Raw genomic sequence first — 24,531 nt, 5'->3', positions numbered from 1 at the left:
TCTTTCCAGACAGTTGTTCCCCTGCTGTGAGCCAATAAGGCATGACCATGACACTACACATTGCAGACAATATTGTTTTTTGTAACATCATGTAGCGTTGGACAAAGCAGCCTCTAGGCACAACTTTATCATCTACTTTCTTTATAAATGACATAATCATCATAATCATCATCATATTTTATTTATTCATCAGGTGCAACAGAATCAGCAGAGCCCCACAATCAACAAGATGTAGACAGAGCAATATGCTGATAAGTAAGGGGGAAGGGAAACAATAGTATCAGTGAAACTGAATACAAGATTAGACAATGGAGACAGCGACTACATTAGAAGCCACAACTAGAAGAAAGTAAACCTTACATAGAGGGCGAGGAGACTGGGGGGGGTAGAGAGGGCCAAGCTCATGAGACGTTACACTGAGGGGCAGGAAGGAAACAGAGATGAGTAGGGTATCAGGAAGCGAGTGGATCAGGGTGGTGGAACAAGAGGAGGGAAGAGTATGAGATGGGGCGGTGTAGCAAATGGAGACAATAGGGGTGGAGGGAAAGGGGCAGGTGGAGCGTAAGGAGGGAAATGTCTTAGGATGTTAGGATAGGGCAAGTTAAGCAGATGTGAAAATGTGAGTATTGAGGTAGATTGGAGGTTGGAAGTGAATCCAAACACAAGAGAGTTGTAGCATTACATTTCTATCCTCAGCAAGATCCCCCAGGCATTCCAACCGTTTATACTGAATTAAGGGGGATTCCACACTTGGATCTCAGGTGGGGTCAGAGGCGGAACTAGTGAGCTGTGAGCCCTGGTGCAGGGAGGTGGGGAGGAGGGAACTGGGGCCCCCGACCCTTTGCATCTGCCATGCAGCAGGCCCCATTATTTCCATGGGCCCCCGATGCGTGTCACCTGCCAATGGTAGTTCCGCCTCTGGGTGGGGTCACTCCTATTAGAACCCCATAATTACCTTAATATTACTCCCAGTGCATTATGTTACAGCCTTCTAGAAGGCCGGACGACTGGGGCTGCCATGAAAAATCAAAAGTGCATTGGATTGTAGTAAAGATGCTCAGTGTGCAAACACTCTGGTCATTCAATCTAGTGCCAGGTACTGGAGGGAGCAACCTAGGTGGGGAATATATTAAGATGTGTTTTGAAAATCAGACATTCACAAGAGTTACAGCCTATTACTGTGGTTTTGTAATTACACAGAATGGGATTTATATAGTTCAGATAGCGCACTGCGCAGTACAAAGGCTGCTTTGGTGCCACCATGCACATCCATTCCCAGAGTGGCAGAGTTTTTGTAGGAGCAGAAGTTGGCATAGGCCAATGGGAGATGTAAATTTCTTTATTTTGCCCAAATTTGTATTAAACCATTAAACTTCATGGCAGCTCATAATTTCTTTTTCCATTTTATTTATAGTTTCACCATTTACCTGTACTTCAGAAAGAAAAATGTCTTTACTATATCATTTTCTAAAGTTGTGTCCCTCAACATAATGTTAATGTTTGAGAATAATTGAAAAATGTGAAATCTATCTGTTTCTTTATATTTCCTAAACAACAATAAAATCAAGACACAAATATAAAACTAATCCCACAAAAAAACCAAAACATTTTATAAAGTTAGAATTCGAGTATCAGCACCCACATCTTGTCCTCTTCCTCTTCCTCCTACTAAGTGACTTAATAGAAGTTTTACATTTAATTCTTTACCTGGAAGATCCTCTCTATGTAGCCAGAGGTGGCCACTGACATTACGTACAGCATGCAGCATGGCAGCTCACAATATCCTTTGTAAAGTTTATTTTAGAAAGTGAAATCCATACCATTGTCTGTAGGTGCTGGCACCGAGTCCTAGGGCGACTCCTCCTCCCCTTCCACGTTGTGGCCGGAAGCTGTTGATACATAATTTTCCATTACAAACATGGTAATGCAGCATCGTCCTCATGCCTGGGCTCATCATAAATTGTGTATTCATGGCAGGGCTGGTGAAAGCCCTGGGGGGCAACCTAGGCGGAGCCCCCCAGCCCCACCCCACTCAGAAGCGGCGTCCCACCCCTGCTGCTTCTAACCTTAGCATTCTAGATGTGGGGACAGCATCCTCAGTTACTGAGACTCATAGCCAAGCGCAACACTCCCAGCGTAAAAAACACTGTCATGGAGGAGCCACAGCTAATTGCTGGTGGCTTCTAATTCATGACAGCGGCCGGGCGCTCCACGTGGGTGCGCTGCAGGGGCAATATATATACTAGATCAGTGACATTATGTCATGCATTCAGGGCCTGATTCATTAAGGAAAGTAAAGCATAAAAAAGGAGTAACTTTGCACCTTGGCAAAACCATGTTGCATTGGAGGGGGAGGTAAATTTAAAATGTGGGGACAGATTTATAGTTGGGGTAGGGCATGTCCTAGATCAACTTTAAATTTCAGTGTACAAATAAAGCTATGAAGTATTTGTGTGCTATATGAAAAAACAGCCAGTATTTCCTTATGTGCAAAATAATAAACTAATTTTCACCCCTTGTATTGTAACATGGGAATACTTACTCATTTTTTCCCTTACTTTCCTTAATGAATCAGACCCTCAGTGTTTTAGCGGCGCTCCTGAACTATTGGTGCCCTAGACACACACCTTGGCTCGCCTAATGGTAGGGCTATTTTTTTAATGGCAAACTCAAATCATATACACTAGAAAACAACACAATTTGAGCGTGTTTTGGGGTGTGTTCCTGTATGGGCTAATGCTTAAATGCAGCATAATCACCATATATGAGCATTTATGTGTCCATTATTAAGTATATTAAACATTCATACCTTAAAGAATGCTACTGGATCCTGGCTGCTGGGGGTAATTCTCGTCCTCACACCTTCCTGAAGTTACATCAAATCACGAAATAGGAAACAAAAATGTAATGTCATACATATACATTTTTTAAATGTTATATAAAACCTCTACAACTGATCTGTAGGAGGCTACACCACCTATAAACTACTTAGCAGTAAAGTAATTCTTCCTCAAACTCACCCTAAATCTGTCAGCTGTACAATACTTATCACCTGTGCCTTGTAAAAAAAACAACTTTATATTATCATCTTCATCATCATTTATTTATATAACGCCAGCAAATTCCAAAGCACTTTACAATTGGATATTTGAAAGCCTCTATCATCTACCTCTATCATCCTCCCCTTTCCCTTCTCTCCACTAAGCTATAGATAATTAGGTGTTTTAGCCTTTCCTGTGAAACTTTGTGATCTATACCGTACAATGCACCATTTTTATAGTTATAGTCCTACTCGATACCTTCTATAATGTATCTATATACTTCCTTAAGATATGATCTCCAGAACTGCATAAATCATCCAATGTGTGGTCTTAACCTGTATAGTAAGATTTTTAGAAATCTTGTAAATTGAAAACAAATCAACCTTTAGAACTTTTAACTTGTGACTCTAAAATATTACATAATATATATATACCGTATTTCCCCATGTATATGACGCTCCACTGTATAAGACGCACCTATATAAATCATGTGAAAAAATTGAGGATAAATATAATCTTTTCACAGAGTAATTGTGCAGCGGGTACTACAGAGAGGAGAGACGGAGTTCTAACGCTATTGTCAATTCTGCCTGACCCTGTCAGATGCTTCCTCTGTCCGGTAAAGTCTTCTATCTTCTGTCCATTCTGATCCTGATGCTGGAAAGTCGCTTACCGTCCTCTTTCCGATGACCGGAGATGACCGGATGTCCAATCAGGACTTTGACAAGGTCCTGTTTGGGAAAATGCCAAATGCAGAAACCAGAAGTGTGCGTTCCAACTGGGGTTCACGCACCACATCCGGTCATCGCGAAGAGGACGGTAAGCGACTTTCCAGCATCAGGATCAGAACAAACAGAAGAAAGAAGCCTTTACCGGACAGAGGAATCATCTGACAGGGTAAGCGCTACTACCCCTGTATAAGGCGCATCCAGTTTTTATACCCAAAATTTTGGGGAAAAAGGTGCGTCTTATACATGGGGAAATACGGTAATATATATATATATATATATATATATATACACTATATGAACAAAAGTATTTGGCCACATCTGCTAATTATTGAATTGAGGTGTTTCAATCAGACCCATTGCCAGAGGTGTATAAAATCAAGCACCTAGCCATGCAGTCTCCCTTTGCAAACATTTGTAATACAAAATGGGTCGTTCTGAAGAGCTCAGTGACTTCAAGTGTGGTGCTGTGATAGGATGCCACCTTTGTAATAAGAAGGTAGGTGAAATTTAATCCCTCAAAACAATAGAAGGGCTGCGCTCAACCCCAATTCAGGCAAGAGCAGCAATACTCAGGAATCCCTTCCTGTAAATCACAACATATACACACAATGTACTGCGCTCAATTGCCAAAACTGCGGATATACACTGATCAAATGTTATTGAGTGATAGATGTAGGTGCATATAACTCGTGCTATTGGTCAAAATACATCAGGATACAATGAAAATTACAGTGGTCAAATATATAACTCATAAATGGGTGACTGATATAAGGAGGCTGTTTGAATATAAGACAGTACCATTAGTAAAATAAAAAATAAAAAATGATGGACAGTATGGAAGGTAATGACCAAGGGTTTAATCAGGGATTGGTCGTACACATGGTAAACTAAATGACATAGCTCTGTAGCATCATGTTACCAATCAGAATTAGATAAAAACAGTAAGAAATATATAAAAAAATACCAGTAAAAAGTCAATCATAAAGTCCAAGAGGGTTCCAGCATCAACCCTTTCACAGAGAATCCCAATGAAGTAAAAATCAACTTCCTATCCAAAATGTCACAATAAGGTAAATCCAATAGATGAAAAAAACCTTTGGGGAGCACTGAGCAGAGAGCCGGTACTCACAATTCCGGATCACAGGATATACGTGGCAGTGTACCTGACCAGAGACTTGGGGATCCGGGGACCGCGGTCCAGATGATATCCAAACGGTAATTATACCAGTGAAGCTCACAAACCATGTGAGGAATGAAACAGACAGCGGGGAAAAACGGAGTGCGTTCCAGCGTGGAACGCAAAATCCGGATATCCTGTTGTGTCTAGCGGATGTGGGTGTGTCCAACGCGTTTCATCTGCTCTGCAGATTTCTTCAGGGAATGTAGGTAATGGGTGGAGATTAGTGTAGTCATTTATATAGTGTGGCCAATGATTGAGTAAATGGATACTTTGGAATTGGTCAGCTGTTAATCGACCATAATGTTAACATTACCAGCAAATGCTTGTGTGTTTAAACGAGCATGCTGCAATATTACATAGTGAACATACTGCAATGTTACAGGTGAGCATGTACATAAAACTTGCAGAATACATACAAAGATAACAGCGCTAATAATCTTAATAAAAATATACATTCTTACAGGTGAGCAAATAATATTACCTCTGAGTATATCAATAAATATTGTAGGTGTATACAGATAATTAAAATGGAAGGTATGTCTAATTAAACCAATATTAAAACTATACAAAAAGAATATTATGTGACTGACATATACCTCTGTTGGAATGCATATATGATGGAATGTCAGCAATCAAATACAGCAATAAAGTTATAATTTGCAATTATTCTCAGAGAAGATGTATATATGTCATCAATTATTATTCAATTGTAAAACCGTAATGATACAAATATAGGTACATATTGTGTATTGGTACATAGTAGATGACGTGCCTTTACACTCAATATCACCGTATTGGGATGTTTCTACTACATGTACTCTACTGTACCGGATGTTCCCGGGAGGTCGCCCATCCCGGTACTAGACCAGCTCCACTCTGGTTGGCTTCCAAGTTCGGTGGGGATTGGGCATTTCCAGGGTGGTATGACCGTAGTCTACATGGAGACACAATACCCAAAGGGACAAAGGTGACATAGGCACTGGATAGTCATCAACTGATAACCAATGATTCACAATATCCTAATGATATGACATCATATTATAATGAGACATCATATTCCATATTAAGTCCTCGTGGTGTTAATGTGTTAAAATAAAGGATTAATCTAGTTTCTTCCCTGTTAATATTTTTGATTGGGTCTCTCCCTCTCCAGTTGTTGTGTACACACTTAATGCCGAAAAATGTCAACCCTTTTGGGTCACAATTGTGGGTAGTTTTGAAGTGGCTAGAAAGGTGATGCTTCTCAAATCCATTACGTATATTCCTGATGTGTTCACTAATTCTGACCTTCAGGGGTCTTATTGTGCGGCCAATGTATTGTTTGCCATACGGGCATTTGATGAGGTAGATGACGTTCTTAGTGCTACACGTGATAAAGTCCTTAATCGAAAACTTCCTATTATCATGGGATGAAAAGACCTCAGTAATGGAGTGAACACATCAGGAATATACGTAATGGATTTGAGATCACTCAATAACATTTGATCAGTGTATATCCGCAGTTTTGGCAATTGAGCGCAGTACATTGTGTGTATATGTTGAAATTTAATCCCTGCTGGATATTCCACGGTCAACTATAAGTGATATTATTAGAAAGTGAAAGTATTTAGGAACAACAGCAACTCAGCCACGAAACAGAAGACCATGTAAAATCACAGAACGGGGTCAACGACTGCTAAGGCGCATGGTGCGGAATATTTGCCAACGCTTGACAACTCTGCTGATTTCATAGCTGAAGAGTTCCGAACTTACACTGGCATTAATGCAAGCACAAAAGCTGTGTGGCGGGAGCATAATGGAATGGGTTTTCATGGCCAAACAGTTGCATGCAAGCCTCACATCACCAAGACCAATGCTAAGCATTCGGATGTAGTAATGTAAAGCACGCTGACACTGGACTGTGAAGCAGTAGAAACGTGTTTTGTGGAGTGACGAATCACGCTTCTCTGTTTGGCAGTCGGATGGGTGAGTCTGGGTTTGGCGGATGTCGGGAGAACGTTACCTGCCTGACTGCATTATGCCAACTGTGGTTTGGTGGAGGAGGGATAATGATATGGGTCTGTTTTTCAAGATTTGGGTTAGGCCCCTTATCTCCAGTGATCATCTTAATGCTACAGCATAACAAGTCATTTTGGACAATGCTATACTTCCAACTTTGTGGTAACAGTTTGGTTTGGGGAGGGCCCTTTTCTATTCCAACATTACTGTGCCCCAGTGCACAAAGCAAGGACTACAGAGACATGGTTTGATGAGTTTGGTGTGGAAGAACTTGACTGGCCTCCACAAAGCCCTGACCTCAACTCCATCAAACACCTTTGGTATGAACTGGAACAGAGATTGCGAGCCAGGTCTTCTTGTTCAACATCAGTGAATGACCTCATAGCAAAAAAGCAAACAAACACTTGTAAAAGATGACCAGCTTTTCTCTAAGAGTTAAGCTGGGTACACACTACAGAAAATCCCAGCAGCAATATGCCAAATTAATTTAAATAAAGGGCTGAACCTCAGCTCACACAACACCCACAAACATACATCCAGAAATAGGAAATATCATCATCGCCATTCATTCCATTGTTCAGCTTTGTGTATAGTGTACGTTCCGCAGCTCCGTTCACAACTGTACACTTGTTACGATTTATTATAATACTGGCTGGAGTACCCGGCATTGCCCGGGTTTAAATCTTCAAGTTATTAAGTTATGAATGAGTTGGATGTAATGGTCAACATTTTAAAATAATAATCAGCTTAGCATCTCTTCCAACGCACCCATGAGGTGGCTGCCCAGTGTCGTTTACATTTTTATATTAAATGTTATCCAAACCCATCCAGTGGAAAGCTCAGAACAGGCTCCCAGGGTCAAAGTTCTGCCCAGCGTACACCAACGGGAGGTCCAACCGGGACCCTAACATTGAGAGCTGTGGAAGACAGTGGCCAACAAACAAACCTCTTCTTTAATATATATATAAGAAGATAATAAATGAATAAATGAGAATTGCTTCTCTACTTGGCAAGAGCGCTGCAAATACTCAACCGTAGGGAAAGAAGAAGAAATCTGACTTGTTGGACCAAGGATTGGTTCAAGAGGAGAGCCCAAACAGGATCCAAGGTGGATTTTTCTGAGGCACTGTTGGCCATTTTGGACAAGAAGCACTCACAAAAATCCCTCAGTACGCTGCTGTCAGCCAGTACAATGTTAAGCGAGGCCATTTTAGCTGAAGGCACTTAAAATGCATGGATTATGTTTTTCAGGCCCTTACCGATTCAGAGTTAAAGTTGTTTCATTCCCAGCCAATAGAATCAATGGGGAGTGGTTTTAGTCACCTCATTAGGAACTCCCATGGATTTCTAGATCTTTCCTACCCGCAATTTCACGGATGCCTCCCCGCCTGCCCAGCTAGTTATTTGTTTGATTCTAACAATCTTTTTTACAGAGGAGGCGCAGTTGGTGGTAGAGCAATGCAGTCAACGACTAGTCACAACGGTGGTTAGGATATTTGGCCGCACGTCACTGCCCCTTTCAAGTAACATTACTCTTGATCCTTCTGAGTGGAGGATCCCTTGGCGTGCTTTGCGTGGCCGTCAATGTTGAGTCCAGAAGGGAGCAGTCATGCTGACGCCTGTTTAACACCGGCCAATGGTAAGGGAGTATTCCTTGGTTAGTTTGAATGCCATTTGGGCATTGCAGTATTTGGTTAGATGATTAGTTGTTTAGTTGACTGCAGTTTGCTCTCGCCACCACCAGGTGACTTTCATTTAATTGGTTTATGATTAATAAAAACTGCGACCTTTTGCCAAAGTAGCCATACGTGTCTGTGTCTTTATTTCATTAGTTTAAGTTACACTTTTAAGGTACGAAGGTTGGTAAGGTGCGTGCGTGAAGGAAAAGGACATTAGCCATATGCATTTTAAGACTAAATAAATCTGGCTTCTATTTGTAAATAAAATGCAGAAGTCTTGGTTACAAACATTTGCAAATATATGATAAGCCACCTTCCATTGATATTATTCAGACACCTTACAAAATCCAGGCACTAGGGTGCTCAGCTAGCTCTGCTGCCTCCAGTGGTGAGGACAGGAGGAGGACATTCTGGTTACAGGCGTGGGCAAGGTGTTGCGCTGTCACGTGAGGAGGAGAGCCCGCCACATTCAGTCAGTGTGAGGGCTCTGCAGCTTCAGCTGCCAGCATGTCAATCCGGCTCCCATCTTCAAGAAGCCCTTGTAGATCTTCTAGCTGAGGAGGAGGAAGTGAGCCAAAGCGAGGCCGGTGCCAAGGCGCCGTTGTTGCTTCATATTTTTAAAATATAGCACTGTGCACCTCTGCCCTAGATTTGTAGCTAGGTCTATAATCATTAAGTTTCGTTGAACTCATTTGCATCATGACTCACATGGGGGAGTGTGTTTCCTTGGTGTGTGAGTTTCCTTTGCACAGAAACCAAGCTGTCTATGTATATCAACTGAAGCCATTAGAGGTGATTCCTGTCAGTTGCAGTACTGTAGCATTGCATTATTATTATTATTATTATTACCATTTATTTATATAGCGCCACTAATTCCGCAGCGCTGTACAGAGAACTCATTCACATCAGTCCCTGCCCCACTGGAGCTTACAGTCTAAATTCTCTAACATACACACAGACTAGGGTCAATTTGATAGCAGCCAATTAACCTACCAGTATGTTTTTGGAGTGTGGAAGGAAACCCACGCAAACACAGGGAGAACATACAAACTCCACACAGATAAGACCATGGTCGGGAATTGAACTCATGACCCCAGCGCTGTGATGCAGAAGTGCTAACCACTAAGCCACTGTGCTGCCTATTGTCTACCAAATGCTGTTTAAGGGCAGCATCAGCTCAGTTCCTTATCACAATGATGTATCACTGTAGTTCCAGCATAGGAAGGAGATTCCAAGGCCCTAGTAAAACCCAGTTGAGCTTCTGAAAGTATCTAATTTGTTTGTTAAAGGATCACTGTCATGAGAAAAATATTTCTTTTACGTTTTATAGTTTTAAATCTAGGGCTCTAAGAGTTATAACAATTACATTTCAAGTCAATACATTATGTATTGTTATCACAGTGTGGTCCAACAAGAGCAACTATCCATTGCTGAATGACAGGTCTTATTTCATTTAGCAGAGTAGCAGGATTCACTTAGGAAATGAGTGCTAATCCTAAGTGTATAGCATGTTCATCAGTATCAATGTTGATCTAGTTTTAAGACTGAAGAAGGAGAAACAGTAAAAAAAAACTACCTCTGGGGGAGCTTCCAGCCCCAGTACAGATAACCCTGTCAGGGGCAAACGCAGGACTTGTAGAGGGGAGTTTCCACACCATGCCGCCAGTGGGCGTGACCAGCATGCATGGGGGTGTGGCTATAATTTTAGACAGTGCTTGGCTGCTCTCCAACTCTTCCTATCCCCGTAATATACATGGGCACTACTGTTAGGTGCATGCAGCTCTCCCTTATCAAGAAGAGCTATCTGAAGAGGGGGCAAGGTCCAGCCACCTCAATTATACAGTGCCCCAGGCTTGGAGGAGGGTTCACAGGCACTAGGAAACTCCCCTCGGTTTGCCTATGCCGGTGCCATGTCAGGTCTGGGGTAATGGGCTGTCAGCTCCAGGTATCGGAAACCTGCCACTGTACCAGGATCTTTGAAATACCCAGCAAATAAAAAGGCCAATGAGAAGCCATACTCAACAGATTACCTAGGTGGAGCACATGGATGTAATGTAGCATGGCTGTAAGTACATGTAAAAGATTACCTAGGTGGAGCACATGGATGTAATGTAGCATGGCTGTGAGTACATGTAACAGACTACTCAGCGTGAGCAGAACACTGTAGTGCAGTTCACATGGATACAGTGTTAGACCCATAGGGAAATCTTTGGGAAAAAACACCCCTTAAAACGTTAAGAGGAGTAATGTTACTCCACAGACCACCACGTCACAGTGCTTCTGCTGATCTTAAACAATGAGAGACCCTATATCAGGTCATACATTCATGTTTTTAAATTGAGAGCTAACTTGAGATGAGATACCCCAAAAGCTTTTTGTGTGTGCTATCTAGATAACCCCTCACTTCCAAGCACCTCCTGTTTGTGTAATCTTGAACAAGGACAAGCTAATGTACAATAGTGACCTCTGGTTGCCACAAGTGAAATTAGCCGATACAAAATGTTGCAACTGCTCTGAGATGCAATATAACGTTGGGTCTGTTTTCAAGCCGGTTTCACACTGGTTAAGTTGCAGTTTGTGTATTACGTAGCAGACTCTAACTGTGGACCCATTTTGCTGCTAGTGTATGTCACTGGCTCAGATGAGAAAAGAATCCTAAGGGGTGTCCTATCTGTACGAGGGACCATCTGCAAAAACGCTTTAATATTAGAATGAATCATTTTATATTTTTTTATATTATTAAACTAGTTTTAAATAATTTTTATTATATTTTTTTTTCCACGTTTGTCATTAGCAGAGACTAGAATGGCAAAGCAGTAAGTTAACCCTTACTGCTCCAGGCTAGTATCGCTGAGGCAGCTGAGTATCGCTTAGATATTATCGGTGTGATATTATTGAAAACTTGTGACGATAAAAAAAATCTTTGTTATCAGCACTTGTTCATAATTAGTCCCCTATGTCTCTACAAAATGGTTATTCAATACCAAAGACCAAATAGGTCTACACTTATAAAGGTCTTTCTCTCTCAGGGATGGATATGTAAATTACTTCACAACAAAGTTTCCTTTTAGCTTTGAATAATGTTTAACGTTTTCCATTCTTTCCTCTATATTTTCCTCTGGATAGTGAGCCATGGGTGCACCCTCATGGTAATGAGATTAACTATTACCAAACGGAATGTTGCATCGCTCCGTCTTTATCCCTGCAATCAAATCCTCCGTCACCTCTCAGGTGCTGAAAGTCAGCTCTGTTCTGTTTTATGTAATAACTCTATATTACATGTGACGTCACTCTGCTTCATAAACAGAGCACTGGGCATAGGCAAACCAGGGGGGGTTTCCTAGTGCCTGGAAACTCCCCTCCAAGCCTGGAGCACTGTATAATTGAGGTGTTAGTACCCTGCCCCCGCTTCACACGGCTCTGCTTGAAAAGGGAGAACTGCGTGCAGCTAACAGTAGTGTATGCAGCATTGCCCATGTATATTATAGGGATAGGAAGAGTTGGAGAGCAGCCAAACACTGTCTAATATTATGGCCTTGCCCCCATGCATGCTGGTCACGCCCACTGGTGGCGTGGTGTGGAAACCCCCCCCCCCCCCCCCTCTACAAATCCTGCGTTTGCCCCTGCTGGGGCTCTATCAATGTAGTGCATAGTGTCCTCTACAGCTAAATGCAATGTTAGTAAATAAGCCCTACTGTATTTAGCAATTCGTTAACCACATATGTGGATTCCTACATGAGGCTGACTTGTGTAGACACATCAGTCTATTTATTAAACCTGTTTTCTCTGCAAGACAACTGCCGTTGTTGGCAAACTCAGTTACCATGTCATTTCCCAACAATGTATTGCATTGCATAACTATTTGCCTCCCACACAGAGTACCTTACATGAATCATTATCACCAGGACATAGAAATTTGTAAAGCCAATGACTAAGCGTCTAAAAACAAACTAGCTGTACAAGTTACACAGCAAAATAATGTGGCCTAGGGGTGAGAATGAGAGGACATTTCAATGTAAAACAACTGGTGATTTAATTATTACTAGAAAGCAGGTGAAATGTAATATAGTTAGATGTTAGTCATATGGACATAGTTATCTTATGAAAGAATGATCTCAGTTAAAAGGTTGTCACTTGGGCTGTTGGGTTTCTCTGTGAGACACGCACAGGATGCACAAGGTAACCCCACTACGTCACAGCAGGGCGAGACACAGACGTAGTTGGGGATAGACCAGGGGTCAGAGAGGGGTAGCACAGGTTGCTGGTTGAAACACACAACGGAGGTCAGAGTCACAAGCGGATAGGGAGGGTTAGAAACAGGCCGGGTCAAAAACAAGTGATCACAACAGCAAACAAGACAGCTGGCGCAAAGGTGGCCAAGAACAAGCCAAATCAGTAATGGGTAATCACATAAGCAGATAGAAAGCATAAAAACAGTAATAAACACATCAAAAGTAATATAAAAAAATAACAAAAATAAATGTTGCTCTAACACAGTAATGTGCACTAAGCGTACTTTTAAATCCAGTGGCGAAAAAACCCCCAAATAAAACAGAAAAATAAGAAAAACAGAAAAAGAGTCAGACACAAACCTAATCGGAAACCGGGAGCGAGAACACAAGAACAGGTAATGGTGCTGACAAAGGAATAATTTTTCATGATTTTCCGATAGTTATTAGTAAATCCCATGTATGGCTTTCAGGCCTCTCAGGGTCCATTTGAAGGTCAAATTCAGAAAAAATGTATCCTGGGAATGAAACCTGTTATTATTCAAACATATATTTCCCAGGTTTGGCATAAAATCCATTGTCTAGAAGACGTTGAAGAACTGCTTTGACATGGAAATGGTTTGAAACCTGATCGGAAGAGTAAATCCAAATTGTGTCTAGCTAGAGAATAACAAATTAATAGAGAAAATCCCAGAACAGGTCATCAATGAAATGACTGCTGGGGCATTTCATAGCCTTAAATACATGGCATGGTGGTCTTCACTCATCCCCTTCTTTGATACCGATGACATTACAGAAAACTGAGTGTCAGGATCTACCTGCAGCTTTCTGCATTTCATGCTGCTTTTGCATTGGCAGCTCCTGTCTCCAGGACCTTGGACTTATTACATTAAATGTATTATCTGCAGTACCTCTATTCACCAGAGGTGCTGCTATTGTGCATTTCCTTTTCATCAGTAGGGATTAACCTGTTGCACCAATTATCTCCTGCACCTATTGGCTGCACTTATTGCTGACACCGCTACTCCGGATCTCTCTCCACTATCCATTGTACCCGCATTCGCAGTATTCCTTCCAACCAGTATTCAGCCTTCTCAGAAATCCCTGTGCAGTTCCAGCAATATTTGGTGTGTACTACTTTTCTGTTTTTTTTTCTGATCAATAAACACCTTTATGCTTTCATCACATCCTGGGCTCCATAGCCATGATTTACATTGAAACGTGACACTGAGGCTCCATGAATTTGACTGAAGAGTTCCAAGATCAGTAAAAGAGGGTACCATTTATGGTCATTTTATTGAGATCCTTGCAATCAATGCAGGGTCCTAAAGCCTGGTCTTTTACTCAACAAAGAAAAAGCCAGCATGAGCAGGAAAAGGAGATTCCTTGATAAAAAGGTCCAAATTCTCCATATTGTACTCTGACTTAGCTTTGGTTTTTGGTATTGAATGGCGCTATGCACAAAATCTGGGAAGAATGGCACCAGGAATTAAGTTGACGTTACAATGACAGGGTTGGTGCAGAGGTAAAGTCCAAGACTTGCATTTACAAAAGACATCAGTAAATTCTGAACATGCTGAAGAGAGAGAGAGTTGGCTACCTGAGAATTTAGGTTTTATTTTCTCAAGACAAGTACAGAAAAATGAATGCTAAGACAAAACTTGACTGGTGTTGTTGCAGCCAGGGCACACCTAAGAGGATTGGATAAAAAGATGAATTGACAAGAAGGTTTGTTCAGTATACAATTCCAATATGTAATGTAAGGGGAAATGTAAGGGGAAATCAAAGGAACTAGTGGAATCCAATACTTCTGAACAAGAGAAGTTTACTTTGAGACACTTTAATTACTGCCATCAGATATATAGGCATATTTTGGGCATTAAAATGTGCCTGTTGCAAGGCTGTCTGGAACAAAAAAATATTTACTCATGGAGCACACTATTAAAATCTAAAGATTTGGAGACCTTGGCCTCAATCATGTTCAGACACAACCTGCACACAACTTGCATTTAAAAAACAAGCACGGAACCGGAGTATAGTTCCGACCATATGCAAATCTCAAATATACGTTTCAATCTGAATCTCTGCCTAAATGTTACTTGCTGTATGTTAACAGACAGAACACTGCAGGATACGAACATGCAATACACGGTCCCATCAGAACGCATGCAAAAACAATTCTATAGAATAAATTAACAACTCATAATACTATACTCATTAATAAAATATGTTTTTTTAAAAAATGATTATTTTTTTTTATTATATACATAAATTTGGATATACTTTTACCTCTCTGTCTGTATGTATTACCCAGTATTGTCTTATCAATGTTTGTTCCCAATTGTAAAGCGCTACGGAATTTGCTGGCGCTATATAAATAAATGTTGATGATGATGATGATATACTTAATGGGGCTGATTCATTAAGGAAAGTAAAAAAAAAAAAAAGGAGTAACTTTGCACCTTGGCAAAACCATGTTGCATTGGAGGGGGAGGTAAATGTAACATGGGGGGACAGATTTATAGTTGGGATAGGACATGTCCTGGATCAACTTCACATTTCAGTGTAAAAATAAAGCTATCAAGTATTTGTGTGGTATATGAAAAAACAGCCAGTAATTAACTTATGTGCAAAATAATGGAAATAATAGTGTCTTTTCCATCTATGGAGCATGAAGCGGAATATACATTTATATGTGGAACTTATACTATAAAGCTTGTTTGAACTGAGGCTCTAGTTCATCTCTGCTCAATACGGAGTTATATATATGGCCATATAGACATTATCATTCATAGGAAGAAACTTACCACTACGTGTGGATTGATGTTAACGGCAACTATCAGCACTATATATCTTTTTGTGGGGAAATCGTAGAGCGTTGCTCATGTCTTTTAATCAACATCTTTGACCACACAATTGGCTACATAATATACAGCTGTTATATTTTTCTCTCATCAGTAGCGTGTGGTTCATATACGTCATAGTGCACTGTGATGTAGTTTTTGCAATTTTTCCTCACAATATACCTTTGTAAGCACACAGGTATTTACATGCATGGTTTTTAATATACACAATAAACATGTTGATTTTATATACTTGACCACTCGTGATCTGCCACTCATTATTTTTATTAGCCTATATTGGAGACAGTTAGATTTAAGCGCTGCATACCGTTTTTTGCTCTATGTGCAAAATAATAAACTAATTTGCATCCCTTGCATAGTAACATGGTTTGTACAGCAGAAAACTTACTCGTTTGTTTTTTGCCTTACTTTCCTTAATGAATCAGGCCCACATAAGTACCAAATAAATCTTTCTAACGAAGGTTCTTGAAATACAAATATGTGCAAATACTGCCACCTTGTGGCAGTCTATGTCTGTGATAATTTAAATATTGTCAAAAGTCTTAAACATGCTACTGTACTAATATTTTGGTGATAAGATAAAAAAAATTTTTTTTGGACAATGTCACACAAGGAATTCTGTAACTATAATAGTTTTCATGCAGGAATGGATTTCCCACAAATCTATAGCAGAATTCACATTAGTGGTATTAGTGAATTCACATTCGTGGCATTAGTGAAATTGCAGTTAGCAATAATTTTTTTTATGACTTTGCAGCAAACAATCTATTCACAAAAAATGAAACTAGCTTGTGACTGAAATTAAAGGAAATCAGGAAATATGTTCAGAGAATTCCAACCACGCTGATCAACTTTGCATTAAGAATGATATCACTGATAACTGATTTTAAACATATATTAAAATCGAAGGATTCCCAAATAAACAATGAACAACAAATCCTTCCTGTGTTTGACTGTATAGAATGGCAAATTCACAAATTAATAATAAGTCAGTTAAGAATACAACTTTAATTAACACTTTTTATAGATCACTATTTTTCTACAAACATCAAGGTAATTACCTGCTCACTAACATGCCTGTTGGGAATTTGCCAATTACTGTTTTAAAAAAATACTAAACCCAGGGGCTGGCTAACAAAATTTTAGCCCAGTGAGTAAGACTTGGCTCAGCAGCGTATTAGGAACATTTTAAAGTGGAAAATAATGCTGATTGTTCAGTGGCTAAGCCCAAGGTAGCCCACTATGGAAATGGATCTCCTGCCCCCAACCAGCCTCTGATTAAACCTGAGATTGGAAGCTTCAGATATGAACCAAGAAGTACACATTGTTCCGTGTTAGCCGGACATTCCATTGCAGCTCTATTCAAAAGAAAGCAAAGTATTACCTCCCCGTTCCACAACAGACAAGGAGACCCTCCCACATCATTATGACAGTGGCATCTGCTCCACCAGGCCATCAAACACTATCTACCTGCTCTGCTAGAGAAGCACTGTCCTCCTCAGATGGCAGCCTGCTACAGAGGAGCAATAGACTGATCTGGCCTCATTTAGAAATGATTGCAGTTTATGAATATTTTAGTTTCATTTGGTTAAAATTAAGGGCTAGGGGAGTGGCATTTTTCTTTCACAAGCACTAAAATTTTAAGTTACGGCTCTGGCCTAGTCAGGTTCACCTACAGGACAGTACAGTCCGGCACAAGCAAGTTATGAATGTCCCTTTTATATTTAAAACTATGTTTTATTAGTTTACAGGCATACATTTCAGACAGACACATGGGGTAAATGTATCAAACTGAGAGTTTTCCGGCGGGTTTGAAAAGTGGAGATGTTGCCTATAGCAACCAATCAGATTCTAGCTATCATTTTGTAGAATGTACTAAATAAATGATAGCTAGAATCTAATTGGTTTTTCAAACCCGCCGGAAAACTCTCAGCTTGATACATTTATCCCATGGTGTATAATGATGACTGCCATACCTTTCATTGTTAGAAATAAATATTTGTAAAAATAAGCATTACTCCCCTTAACATTTGTAACCAGCAGCAGCACTATACAGTCTGGGCTGATTTCCGCTAAAAAGGGGACACATGTGGGGTATCCCTGTTATAGAGGGAACCAGACTCAACCTGGTCAGTGCTGGGCTCTAGGCTTTGGCCACTTGTGACTGGCTGTGTGTGGCTTCAAAAAGTTTGGCCCCGGGGAAGACGTTGATAATGGTGATGGACATACTGTATACACTATATGGACAAAAGTATTTGGTCACACCTGTTAATTATTGAATTGAGGTGTTTCAATCAGACTCATTTCCAGAGATGTATAAAATCAAGCACCTAGCCATGCGGTCTCCATTTGCAAACATTTGTGATACAAAATGGGTTGTTCCGAAGAGCTCAGTGATTGTGGTACTGTGATAGGATGCCTGCTGGATATTCCACAGTCAAATAAGTGATATTATTAGAAAGAGGAAGCATTTAGGTAGAACAGCAACTCAGCCACGAAGCGGAAGACCACGTAAAACCACAGAGCGAGGTAAATGACTGCTAAGGAGCATGGTGCAGAAGAGTCGCCAACGCTCTGCTGATTCCATAGCTGAAGAGTTCGGAACTTTCACTAACATTAATGGAAGTACAAAAACTGTGTGGCGGGAGCTTAATGGAATGGATTTCCATGGCCGAACAACTGCATGCAAGCCTCACATCCCCAAGACCAATGCCAAGTGTCGGATGGAGTGGTGTAAAGCACGCTCACTGGACTGTGGAGCAGTGGAAACATGTTCACACTTCTGTGTTTGGCAGTCAGATGGAGAGTCTGGGTTTTCCGGATGCTGGGAGGACGTTACCTGCCTGACTGCATTATGCCAACTGTGAAGTTTTATTGAGGAGGGATAATGGTATGGGGCTGTTTTTCAGGGTTTGGGTTAGGCCCCTTATCTCCAGTGAAGGGCAATCTTAATGCTTCAGCATACCAAGTCATTTTGGACAATGCTATGCTTCCAACTTTGTGGTAACAGTTTGGAGAAGACTGTGTCCCAGTGCACAAAGCAAGGACTACAAAGACATGGTTTGATAAGTTCGGTGTGGAAGCTCTTGACTGGACCACACAGAGCCCTGACCTCAACCCCATTGAACATCTTTAGAATGTACTCAAACGGAGATTGCGAGCCAGGACCTCTCCTCTAACATCAGTGCCTGACCTCATAAATGCTCTACAGAATGAATGGGCACAAACTCCCACAGAAACACTTCAACATCTTGTAGAAAGCCTTCCAAGAAGAGTGGAAGCTGTTATCACTGCAAAAGGGGGACCGATACCATATTAAAGTATATGTATTTGAATACAATGGGCCTGATTCATTAAGGAAAGTAAAGCAAAAAAAAGAGTAACTTTGCACCTTGGCAAAACCATGTTGCTCTGGAGGGGGAGGTAAATTTAAAATGTGATGGCAGATTTATAGTTGGGGTAGGGCATGTCCAAGATTAACTTTAAATTTCAGTGTACAAATAAGCTATCAAGTATTTGTGTGGTACATGAAAAAACAGACAGTATTTAACTTATGTGCAAAATAAAAAAATAATTTGCACAACTTTCATTGTAACATGGTTTTGTCCAGGAGAAAACTTACTATTTTTTTACCTTACTCTCCTTAATGAATCAGGCCCAATATCATTGCAGTCTCTGTTGGAGTAATTGTCAAGTGTCCGAATAATTTTATCCATATACTGTATTTACGCTGGAAGCATCTACATGCTAGATTTTTAAATTAGACTTATTTTAAGAAACATGCAACTGAAAATAAAGACATAATTTTGTTCACCTCTAAATGAGATCCATTACTTAAGTAAACCTTTGTTTCAGATTTATTATTCAGCTTAGTAATGCACAGCCTTTCATATATATTGATTTATCATATTGGCTTTATTTATTCTTTAGGTTTTTGCTTTCTTTCTATTAATTGCCTGCTTATTGTAAACTTAAAATGCATTGTCTTGGCATGAATATGTATTTTTTAAATTCTGTTAAATGTATTTCTGATTTGTTCTACAGGTCAATAATGGTCCCACCCTCAATTAAAGACACATACAGTATTTTTGCTTTGATGACACTTTAACTTCAGAATCACCACAAAGAGGAGCAAAATAGGCAATTACCTCTAGAAAAGGGGGTAGTTGATGAATACAGTATAGAATATAAAACCGACATACATCAATTATCTTGTGCTTACCTACTATTATTATCAATGATTTGTAAGGTGCCACAGTGCTCCGCCACGCGCAGTACAGTAGGGAAGACAAGGACATACATAAAACAAGAACAGACAAGGCAGACAAAATGAATGGAGACATGAAAACAAAGGGTATGGAGAACCCTGCTCATTAGAGAGCTTACATTCTAAGTGGAAGAGGGCACAGCTGAAACAAGAGGATCGAGTGTGGCTCAGAGTGGAGATTGGGATAGTTGTGAGGGCGCATTAGTGTGAATAGTGTTATCGGGGATAAGGTGACCTCTAAAAAAAAGATGGGTTTTCAAAGAGCATCTAAAGATTTGAAGACTGTGGGAAAGTCTGATTGAGCGTGGTAGGGAATTCCGTAAGTGGGGAGCAGCACGGGAGAAGTCTTGTAGGCGGGAGTGAGAGGTGGTTACCAGAGAAAAGACAAAGCGCCGGTCAGAGGTAGATCTAAGAGGGCGGGAGGGAGAGTATTTTGATATGAGATATATGAGATTTGAGATGTATGCAGTGGTAGTGTTGTTGACGGCTTTGTAGGTAAGGGTGAGTAATTTGAATTTGATTCTGGAGGACACAGGGAGCCAGTGTAGAGATTTTCAAAGTGGTGCAGCAGATGTGGAGCGCTGAGAGAGGTAGATTAGTCTTGCAGCTGCATTTCGGATGGATTGAAGTGTGGATTTATGGGTGTCAGGAATGCCAGATAGCAGGAGGTTGCAATAGTCAAGACGGGAGATAATCAAAGAACGGATAAGAGTTTTGGTAGCATGTTGAGTAAGAAAAGGGCGTATTCTGGCAAAGTTTTTAAGGTGTAGTCGACAGGACTGGGAGAGAGTTTGGATATGAGGAATAGAGCAGAGGGTGGAGTCAAGTGTGACACCAAGGCAGCGGGCTCAGGAGACTGAGGATATTGTGGTGTTATTGACAGTGAGGGAGATTTGAGGGCAGGTGGTGACTCTGGCAGGAGGGAAGATAATAAGCTCTGTTTTGGACATGTTGAGCTTTAGGTAGCGTTGGGACATCCATGTGGAGACACCAGAAATATAGTTAGTTACACGAGATAGTATAGAAGTAGAGAGGTCAGGGGAAGAGATATAGATTTGTGTGTCATCAGCGTAGAGGTGGTATTGGAGTATTAGAATTAGTGGTATTACCTATCCACATTATATGAAAAGGTAAATAAATATTAATGAGTAACATAGAATAAAGTTGGAGTTATGTAATAAGAGCATCATTTTAAAGGAAAACGCGCCAGTTCTGGGCTGCTCTGTATGAACATCTACGTGTTTAAATAAGAGAATCATATTATTATTATTATTATTATCGTTTATTTGTAGGCGCCACAAGGTTTCTGCAGCGCCGCACATAGTACAAACAGTAGACTATACAGTAGACTATACAGGGTAGAACAGTACGGAACAATAAACACACAGTACCAGTACTTCAGAAACTCTGGGAGGGCAGATACAGTAAAGACGGAGCAGAAGAACAGGTATGGAGACGGGAGGGAAGAGGGCCCTGCTCATTCGAGCTTACATCCTAAGGGAGGGTAAACAAAGTCAGGCACAAAAGGGAGCCAGTGAATCAAAGGGGAGAGAGATGAGGGGTCAAGGGAGGATGAGCAGAAGAGATGAGAGGTTAAATGGATGGTTGGTAGGCCTTGAGGAACAGGTGAGTTTTAAGTGCCTGTTTGAAGGAGCACAGATTGGGAGAGAGACGGATGGAGCGAGGGAGGTCGTTCCAGTGAAGGAGGGCAGCACGGGAGAAGTCTTGGATTTGAGAGTGGGAAGAGGTGATCAGTGTGGAGGAGAGGCGGCGATCATTGGCTGAGCGCAGGGAGCAGACAGGAGTGTGGATGGAGAGGAGGTTAGAGATATAAGGGGCAGTAGACTGGGAGAGAGCCTTGTAAGTGGTGGTAAGGAGTTTAAAAAGGATTCTGTAGGGGAAGGGAAGCCAATGTAAGGCGAGACAGAGTGGAGAGGCGGAGGAGGAGCGGCGTGAGAGGAAGATGAGTCTTGCAGCCGCATTGAGTATAGAGCGGAGGGGGGCAAGGTGGGAGTGGGGGAGGCCAGTAAGTTCACTTGTAAGTTCACTGTAACATTATTTTATTGATATTATTAATGATTAAAACAAATGGAATAAGTATGCGCTTCTATAGTGTAAATTATTAAAAACTATTGCAAGAGAAAATAGTAAGATTGCAGGTGTACCAAGTAACGTATGGAGGCAACGTATAATCTATGCAGGCTGCATGTTCCAGATAGCTCAATTTCACGGACAGCGTTCACAGAAAGTTTTATACAGTACTTACAGACATAAACATACCATCGATTTATTAACCAGTCTGGCAACTAAATGTCATTAGATCAATTCACATTAGATTAAAAGTCATTATTTATTCCCTAGTTTTCTATTTAACATTTAGAGTGCAAGAAAGTGAATAGACAACATATTATTTGGTTGGTAAAAACAAATCAGACATAAAATTACTGGGTTGGTCAAAAGTTGTAAACATATACATAATTACATTAAGAGAATCTAGAATGTTTTGTAACAAAGAAATACCTTACCAGGCTAGATTTTTCAATAGGGTTTCAAAAGAACTGTACACTGTTACAGTGGATCAGCTGCAAAATGTATCTCACATTCCTTTTCTAGTTGGTTTGAACACTAGTATCAAAGCCTTAGCAACATAACCCTGAGTGAATTTCTCCCAAAGGACACCAAGTCATCTCAGGCTCCATGGGAATTTTCTTGTTTCCTCTTTCAGTGTCATATTGAGCCTGGAACAAGTTTTAAGGTCAAGAACATCCTAGACTTTGTTCCAACAAAGGAAAAGCTACATAAGAACATATTGAATGCCTAATAAATCTTCCTCTGCCAAGGATCCGTGCCAAGAAAGAGACAACACTGCGTTGACTGTGCCACAAGAGATAACACTACATAAACTTTGCCAACAATAACTTTTATTTTTTAGACTGCCCAAATAAATGTTATATTGTTCTCTTTCTGTTGGGGCCATATGAGTAAGTTTATCTTTAATTTATGAGCATGAATTGAAATATGGGGGTAAAGGCATTTTTTCAGAATTCTTCTTGGAACTACTTTCACTAAATATAACCTTTATTTTATTCTTGACATGGAAACGTTTACATGGATATTAGATGTGTGTAAATGTTTGTGTGTCTGTGTTTATTTATGCTGTAAAAAAATACAAACAACGTTTCCACTGTATTTCTATCACACCAGGTCAATGGTAGAGCATGTAATGACAAGCAGTACCACTAGAGGCACTGTGCCAGAAATAATCTGAACTGGGTCTTACTAGAACCAGATAATCTTTCTCATGCACATTGCTATCATAATGATGCATTGTGATAGCACTCTCTTTAAGATCGCTTTCCATAGTGTCTAATTACCCTTTATGGGGCATATTTAACAAATAGTGATGGTGCACTATCGTGCACGTACCGTACAATCCATGGCCCTCTGTGTGTCCCGCATATTTATTAAAGGTGCATCGCAGCAGATATTGTGGATATCTGCTGCTTTGCATTCTGCTTCGTTTTTGGGAGCAGTCACCATTCTACAGTATGGTGACTGCTCCCTCTCGCAATATAAAAAGTTCCGAAAAATTGTTTTTTTCGGAAACTTGTCATGATAATGTACGCCAGCTAAAGCTCATAAATGAAAAATTTCAGTACTGTCAGCTCTGCTCCGAAAGAGCAGAGCTGGACAGCGCATGTGTGGAGGGATCACATGATCCCTCCCTATCAATCACTGCTTGCTCTCTGCAACCTTTGCAGAGACAGAGCAAGATCTTTGTGCGTATGTTCTTCAAACTGCACATGCGCAATAAGAAAACAAGTGAAGAGGACAAGGAGGTGATCCGGAGATAGTGCGTTCCGGAGAGGCGGGCAAGTATGATTTTTTTAACACAGAAAAAGCAGTTTATCGGAACTGCTGTTTCTGTGCTGGGTTGTACATAAATTTGAGAACTAGTTCAATCCTTATCATTGCGATAAGGATTGAAAACTATTTTTCACTTCATGTGAACATTGATAAATGTGCCCCTATGACCTTCTAGAAACACGGTCATTTTTTACATATGGGCTTACGTGTCTTGTAAATTTTTGAGGCAAGAAAACAATATTCAGCCATCTGGCAGGTAGAAAATGCTGCAGCAAAGTAAGAATCTGCCATTGGGATCATTAATCAAGCACTTTAAAACATAGATGAAAATTTCTGTAAAAATATCCACTGCAAAGTGTCTCCAGAATGGTTGCAAGATACTTTGCAGCTAATTGAATTCCCCCCTAAGATTTTAAATGAACACAAATAAAGTTAGTATAATATGATTCTAAATTAGTTTTTGCCCAGGGACACTAGTACTGTTTATGAAAAAGATAAAATAAACTTTGAGTATTTTAGCCTGTTCAATGTGGAAGAACAATGGAAAGGAGACAATGAATAAGCAAGGGGATAAGGCTATGTAAATCCTGAAACAGGCTGCACTACAATAGGTTTATTACATGCTGTATGTCTGCAGTTTGTACTGTGCAGTTATGCAGCAGCATGCGTGTGATC

The 24,531-nt window shown here is 40.5% G+C and overlaps 1 long non-coding RNA gene and 1 pseudogene across 1 annotated transcript; both read right to left on the bottom strand.

Annotated features, from left to right (window-relative positions):
* Nucleotides 1–1,824: 1,824 nt before the first annotated feature.
* Nucleotides 1,825–22,720, bottom strand: LOC142157865 (uncharacterized). The gene is made up of 3 exons (XR_012692663.1): nt 22,515–22,720; nt 2,810–2,866; nt 1,825–1,889 (listed from the first exon to the last, which is right to left on the bottom strand). It is a non-coding gene; the product is annotated as an uncharacterized LOC142157865 (long non-coding RNA).
* On the bottom strand, nt 5,769–5,887 carry LOC142159668 (5S ribosomal RNA; annotated as a pseudogene).
* Nucleotides 22,721–24,531: the final 1,811 nt, after the last annotated feature.

Source organism: Mixophyes fleayi, chromosome 5 (genome assembly GCF_038048845.1).
Source record: "Mixophyes fleayi isolate aMixFle1 chromosome 5, aMixFle1.hap1, whole genome shotgun sequence".
Classification (NCBI taxonomy): Eukaryota; Metazoa; Chordata; class Amphibia; order Anura; family Limnodynastidae; genus Mixophyes; species Mixophyes fleayi.
The sequence above is the reverse complement of the archived record's forward strand: the minus strand, read 5'-3'. Positions and strand labels throughout refer to the sequence as shown.